Below are 8103 nucleotides of genomic sequence, written 5' to 3'. Positions count from 1 at the left end.
AGTATTGATCAAGACATAATTTAGAATTAATTAAGTGATCAAAATGAACTAATTAAATATGAACTACTCTTATATATATGGAATGGGCCAAGTTCATTTAGGTTGGGCTAAGCTTTCATGGATAGTCCATGGACTGTTTAACCCATGCATCATATGAAATGAAAGGTCATGGGTTTAATCCTAGTCTCCATACTATATAAAGATGTCTTTGGTTGGTGAAATTGGCACTAGTGTGGTACACTAAGAAGGGCTAGCTGATTTCACTAGAGAGAACCAAGTATCCATATTCTCTAAAGTCTTCTAAGGTGTTATGGTGATTTGTGATTCCATTTGAGGCTTCCACACTATTGGGGCTAGGATCTTAAAGCTTGAAGATATCAAGCTACATCAAAAGCTATATCATCTAACTAATACTTTGTAGTACAATAATGTCATAATATGCTAGTTAGGATTAAAGCCTTGGAAAGTTCTTATTTGCATGTATAATAGAGAAAACATAGATCCAAGGTTTATAGGTTTGCATGTACACCATAGGAGTGTTAGAATGCTCAAAACCCAATAGATTCGACCTCTAAGAGTTTCCATAGCTGATGAGAGAGCAGTGTATGCCACAGAGGTGATTTGAGGTTGTGTACTCGAGATTTTCGGAGTGGTGTTTCCGATTGACTTAGTTCCTATTGCGATGGGAGATGTCTGTATCATCGTGGGCATGGACTGGTTAAGCAGATTTGGGGCGGTTATTGACTGTGAGCGACAGCTGGTGACCATACGAGACCATAGTAGGGGAGTTCTTACGGTGTACAGTGAGGGTACACGTCCTGGGTCGGCATTTTGTTCGGCCGCTAGAGTGAGACAGAATCTACAGCAGGGCTGTAAAGGTTTGTCGCATATGTGATGGATACAAGGGTTGATTCAGAGAGACCGAGGTCAGTTGATGAGATTCCGATAGTGCGTGAGTTCCCGAATGTATTTCCAGAGGAGTTGCCGGGTGTGCCTCCTGAGAGGCAGATAGAGCTCCGTATCGATTTGGTTCCGGGGGTTGCGTCTATCGCCAAGGTGCCCTATCACCTGGCGCCTCCAGAGATGCAGGAGTTATCCTCGTAGCTTCAAGAGCTGCAGAGGAAGGGGTTTATTCGGCTGAGTAGTTCGCCGTGGTGAGCACCTATCCTTTTTGTCAAGAAAAAGGATGGTTCACACCGGATGTGCATTAACTACTGGGAGTTAAACAAGCTGATGGTCAAGAACCGTTACCCCTTACCGAGGATCGACGATTTGTTCAATCAGTTTCAGGGAGCCTCTTGGTTTTCCAAGATTGACTTGAGGTCTGGATATCATCAGTTGAGAGTTCGGGATGAGGATATCCAAAAAACAACATTCAGGACTCGTTACGGGCATTACGAGTTTGTAGTGATGCCTTTCGGGCTCACCAATGCACCGGCGGCGTTCATGGATATCATGAACAGAGTGTGCATGCCAATGTTGGATCGCTCGGTGATCGTGTTCATTGACGACATATTCGTGTATTCGTGATCCAAAGAGCAGCATCAGGAGCATTTGAGAGAGATCCTCGGAGTTTTGAGATCAGAGAGGCTTTATGCTAAATTCTCCAAGTGTGATTTCTTGTTAAAAGAGGTCTAGTTCCTAGGGCACCTCATTAACCAGAATGGGATATTGTTCGATCCGACCAAGATTGAGGCAATGATGGGTTGGGAGGTGCTGAGATCCCTACCGAGATCAGGAGTTTCATTGGGTTGGCAGGCTATTACCGGAGATTTATCAAGGATTTCTCCAAGATCGTCGTGCCACTCACTAGATTGACCCGGAAGGGTGTTGCTTTTTCTTGGGGCCCAAAGCAGCAGGCCTCCTTCGAGACACTTCGCCAGAGACTGTGCGAAGCCCCGGTGTTAGCCCTTCCGGAGGGGATGGAGGACTTTATGGTGTATTGTGACGCGTCAATATCGGTGCTGGGAGTGGTGCTGATGTAGAGAGGGCATGTGATAGCATACGCATCAACACAGCTAAAGCCTCATGAGACGAGGTATCCCACCCTCGATCTAGAGTTGGGGGCAGTAGCGTTCGCCCTCAAGATCTAGCGTCACTAACTGTACGGGGTTTGGTGTACCATTTACACGAACCACAAGAGCTTGAAGTACTTGATGGATCAGCCCAACCTGAATATGCGCCAGAGGAGGTGGTTGGATGTGGTAAAGGATTATGACTACGAGATCCTGTACCACCCGGGTAAGGCTAATATGGTAGCAGATGCCCTGAGCCGTAGGGCAAAGAACACCCCGATTCGAGACGTTTTCATGAGATTAACAGTGATGGCACCAGTGTTGGACACCATTCGTGTGACCCAGGCTGAGGCCGTGAGACTAGAAAACCATAAGAGAGAGCAGGTTATCTTGCAGGTATCAGAGTTCGTTACCGATAGCCAAGGGCTTATGACATTTTAGGGTCGGATTTGGGTACCATTTGTGGGCAGAACACATACCATTTTGATGGAGGAGGCGCATAGATCAAGGTTCTCGATCCATCCCGGGGCCACTAAGATGTATCTGGACCTGAAGAGAGAGTATTGGTTGCCGTGTATGAAGAGGGATGTTGCATGGTTTGTAGAGAGATGCTTGACCTATCGTAGGGTCAAGGCCAAGCACCGGCATCCACATGGTAAGCTGCAACCATTAGAGATTCCCGAGTGGAAGTGGGAACAGATTACCATGGATTTCATCACCAAATTGTCGAGGACTGCGAGAGGTGTCGATGCAATTTGGGTGATTGCAGACAGGTTGACGAAGAGTGCTCACTTTCTTGCTATTAATGAGAGCTCTTCTACTGAGAGGCTGGCAGAGTTATATGTGAGGGAGGTGGTATCGCGACATGGTGTACCGGTCTCGATTGTTTCAGTTCGAGATGTGTGTTTCACTTCCAGGTTTTGGAAGAAATTTCATGAGGAATTGGGCGTGAGGCTGCATTTTAGTACCACATACCACCCACAGACTGACGGACAGAGCGAGCAGACGATTTAGACGCTCAAGGACATGCTTCGGGCATGTGTAATGGACTTCGGAGGGAGTTGGGACATGTACATACCCTTGGCTGAGTTTTCCTATAACAACAACAATCATTCGAGCATTGGTATGGCTGTTGTATGGGAGGAGGTGTCGGACTCCCTTTTACTGGGGAGAGGTAGGGCAACATGTGATGGGTAGCATAGAGATTGTGCTTCAGAAGACATAGCAGATACAATAGGTCAGACAGAGGTTGTTGACAACTCATAGTCGCCAGAATAGTTATGCGGATAGGCGACGATCCGAGCTTGAGTTTCAGGTTGGTAATTTCGTTCTCCCGAAGGTATCCCCTTGGAAGTGAGTGATCCGATTCAGGAGGAGGGGCAACCTGGGGCCTTGATATATTGGTCATTTCAAGGTGACCGCGAGAGTAGGCAGGGTAGCTTACCGGTTAGAGCTACCTGTAGAGTTGGGCTAGATTCATGACACCTTTCACGTATCACAGTTGAGGAAGTGTATAGCCGACGAGTCAGAAGTGGTATCGTTAGAGGATATTCAGGTGGATGCGAGACTGAGCTATGTTGAGAGACCGGTTGTGATTATGGATCGGAAGATCAATCTGAGGAACAAGCAAGTTCCCCTGGTTCAGGTCCAGTGCCAACATCGGAAAGGGTCCGAGCTGACTTGGGAGCCGGAGTGAGAGATGCGTGAGCAGTATCCAGAGTTGTTTGCGGAGTAGGACTTCGAGGATGAAGTCTGATTCTAGTGGGGGAGAATTGTAACATCCGGATTCCCAGGTACATTATTTATTCATTTATTTTGGAGATTTTGGAGGGACTTGGCGTGTTGATGCTTAGACTCGCCGAGTAGGGTCGCAAATTCTATCCGGGTTAATGACCGCACTTGGTCAGTCGACTAGTGATCTCAACGAGTCTGTGCTGTTTAATGAACCCTTAATTCCAGGGGTTTGGGACCTATTTAAAGGGGCTTATAGCCACCATTTGCGGCTACCAGACCCCTGAGTGAAACCCTAAGAGATCCAGAGCGTTTATGAGGAAGAAGAGGCCATTTTTGATCCTTGTGTAGGTGTTTTTGGAAGAAGAAGGTGACCAAGGCAAGAGGGAACTGAAGAGGGTGCTATTATGTGGATTTCAGAGCCTAGGGACTTCATATTGAGGTATATATTCGATCCTTCTTCAGTTTTTGTGTTAATCTTTGAGAGTTAGGGTTTCTAGCCCCTTTAGAGTATGAATTGTGGAGCAATTGGTCCCTTCTTGTGTTGAGGCTTCGGATCTAGATCCAAAGAGGTCCAAAGACCTTAACTCCTTGATCTTTATGGGTGACATTGGTGATATGAGCTTAGGGTGACATATCGAAGCCATTTCATCAAATAGAGCCATTAGGTCTTTGCATGGGCATAAAGATCTAGACTTTACGTGTTTATCTTGCTTAAGGAGTTCAGATCTATGGGTTAGAGGAACAGATCTGACCTCAGGAGGTCAATTGAGTTTGAGCATGGCATGAACTCATCGAGTCCCAAGAACAGACTCGACGAGTACGGTTAGGTTTCCCGTAAATCACTCAGTTGGTAAATTGTCGAGTTGGGGGAATAACTCGGTGAGTCAAAGGGAAATAGAGGACTGGAGTTCAAGGCGGAATGCACCGAGTTCATAATGGGAGTCGACGAGTTGAGTCGAGGTGGCCCCGCGATTCATGCCAGGTGTAACTCGTCGAGCTGGGGAAAGACTCGATGTGTCAAGCGAGACTAGAGACATAGTGGACACGTGTAGACTCGCTGAGTCGCCCAAGGGCACTCGACGAATCGGGTCAAAGTTTGACCGTTGACTTTTGTTGACTTTTAGGGTTTGGTCAACAATGGGGTCTTTAAGTCAAGAGATGGGTAAAATGGTCTTTTACCCTCCTGAGGATGCCAAGAGAGGGTTGAGTCTAGTCTCGAGAGTTATATTTATGAGAGTATTTACTATATGTGAATAGGCGGAGGCTAGACCATATTTCTACCGAGTCAGGGATTTACCGAGACATCTGAGGTGAGTCTTCTCACTATACTTTACCTAGAGTGGTAACAAAGTTATGTGACAGTGTATTTTAGAGTTATGTACCATTGTATTTGTATGCTATTTATGTGTTGAGATTTATTGTGATATGTGATATGCATGATTTAGAGTTTTCAGAGTCAGCACCAGTGGGTCCATAGAGTTAGGACCTTTGGGTCCATAGAGTTAGGGCTAGAGGGCCAATAGAGAGTTGGGACTGGAGGGTCCCAATGAGACACACTGACTAGAGGGTCAATAGAGTTATAGCCTTGAATTGCTAATATGTGTTAGAGTGGTATTTTGGGGAACTCACTAAGCATTTATGCTTACAGTGTTATGTGTTATGTGTTTCCGGTACCAGTGATGATCGCGGGAAGGCGCCGACATGATCCGTACACACACCCGCGGAGTTTATTATGATTTGATCTTGGGATTTGTAATGAGATAATGTTGATACATTGTTTCTTTTGAAAGTGATTATGAATGAATTTATATGGTTTTAAAAAGTGAAAAATTGTTTTAATTTTTACGGCGTTACATTTATCCTCTTGTTTAAATCATTGCATACGAACCTCCATTTATATGACCATTATTGTACCTTCCGCAAAAAGGTATAAACATTTGTTCCGTGTCTCTGTGGATCGACCTTGCTTACCTTGTATTACATTTTCAGTGAAAAGTAGTAGTGTTTTTGGAGTCATTTGTACCCCTTTATTTGTTGGGTTTGACATGGCTAACAAATTGACGTCGTTGTCGGTGACACGATGTTACTAACTGTTTATGCCAAGATTTTTGTGAGCAGGTACATCTCTATAAATAAATAAATAAAACAGAAAAAAATCCAAACAAAAAGTGTCACTCAGAAATGAATACTCCTTACGTTGAAGATGAATTTTTTTAGCTAGCTAAGTTAGTTATGATGATTGGAAATGATCAAAGTGTGCAACCCACACCCATTCCTTGCGATTTTTGCACTCAAAGTGGACATCATATCGATATGTGTCCATATTTACAAGGAGAATGGGAAGAAGTGCAAGAAAGGGGAAGCTACTACAGTCCAAACCAATGGAGTTGTGATCAACCTCAACATGATCAATGGTGGGAAAACAACCATGCTTGGGGAAATGACCAATACCAACCAACTCCACGTTCCAACAACTATATCCTCCTCTTCCCTAACAATCTGAAACTTTGAGCATGGCCTTGGAATACATTGTCAAAAGCATTTCCACTAATACCTAAATTTTCCAGGAAACAACCAGACGTAGCCTCAAAAGCTTAGAGCAACAAATTGCACAACCTACTCAATTTGTGAGTATAATGGAAGGTCAAGGCAAATTACCATCGCAAACTGAAGAGGACCCTAGCCACACTGTTTCTACCATTACATTGAACTGTGGGAAAATTTTTGATGACCCAAGATTGCAATTTGAAGATGAGGAAAAAGAGGAAGAAGTAGAAGTGGAGAAGGATGTCAAGGAAATTATATGTTTCCAAAATTTATAATTCCCGTAATACGTTTTTATTTTAATATATATAAATAATAAATAAATATATTATATAAAGGCTCGCGAGCCTAATAGAGCTTAGTTACATAGGCATGAGCTTGCGCTCGTTTAATAAACAAACTTAAAATTAAGCTCGAGCTCGGCTAGAGCTCGTTTAAAATCGTTTTCGAGTCGAGCTTTTAACGATCCGATCTCGAGTAGCTCGCGAGTAGCTTGGCTCGTTTGCACCCCTGATAAAGGAGGTGTTGGAGGTTGAAAAAAGAGATGTTGAGTCACCCATTACCAATGAGAAACTCATTTCACTGGTAGACCAACCACAAGAGCCAAAAATGATAAATCTGCCAAACCCTTCCAAGTATATGTATCTCGAGAAGGAAGACACCCAACCGGTTACCAACTTGATCATCCTATAAAAGAAGGAAAATTTGGTGACTTTACTAGACAAGTACAAGGAAGGGGTCGGTTGGAAGATTGTTGTCATTAAGGGTGTAAGTCCAGCATGGTTCCCACACAAAAAGAAAGTCAGGTACAAGATAAGTGTTCAATTGAAGGAAGTGGCGAGAAATTTGACGTATTGGAGAGCCGCACATACTTAGATTGATCAATTTTCAAGGGCCACATCGAGCCAACGACTTTAAAAAAGGGCGGCTAACTAAGAGGCAACCCGGGGAAAAAGAATCTCGGGCTCCAAAAATATTTCACGGATATCTTGGGAAGGATGAAGAGGAGGTTCTCACCATAATTAAAAGGCTCCAAGGACGATTCGGTAAATTCTTCCCATATCTTTAATCATTCATACTTTTCTTAAAAATCCAACTAGTGTGGATTTCTGACTATTTTAGACTCATTCCCAACTTGGATACCATCCTCCACCAACCTCCGATAATTAGATGGTTTATCTCTCTCCAAGCATCGAGGACGATGCTATATTTTAAGCTTGGGGAGGGGCATCCATCCATGCAGAGATCTCGTTACATGTAAAAAAATTATTTTTTATTTTTGCATGTTTATTTTTGCATAATTATGTTTTTCTTTTTTTCATTTTTATTTTTATTTGTATTTTGCACTTGTTATCTACATATAAAATTAGTCAAAAACCAAAAATATTTTCTTTATATTCTATTTTTAGTATTTTTTTTCATTTTGCATCCCAATTTTTACATTGCATTCATATAAAAAAAATTAAAAAAAAAATTATTCTATGTTTATTTTGATTCAATCCCAAGCAGTCGAATCTTCTCAAGACAGTTGAGCCGGTAAGTGAGCCGTATGCCTTGAGATTAGAATTGCTCTTTTTATTGAAAATCTGAAAGCAAGCTAATCTCATGCAGACACAACTCTCGAAGCTACTCGTGCAAAACAAAAAAATGAAAAGGTTGTCAACACCGGAGCATAATAACATGTATGAGTCAATCTTTGGGACACTTGATCGGGCTTATGAGTAGTAAATGCTCAATTGGTCCTAAAATGCCAAATTCAATAAAGCATAAAAAGAATATAAAACTTCAGTGTCCTAAGCCTTTCAGCGCT

This window comes from Lactuca sativa, chromosome 1, assembly GCF_002870075.4.
Source record: "Lactuca sativa cultivar Salinas chromosome 1, Lsat_Salinas_v11, whole genome shotgun sequence".
In the NCBI taxonomy this organism is placed as follows: Eukaryota; Viridiplantae; Streptophyta; class Magnoliopsida; order Asterales; family Asteraceae; genus Lactuca; species Lactuca sativa.
This window is presented reverse-complemented; position numbering follows the sequence as displayed.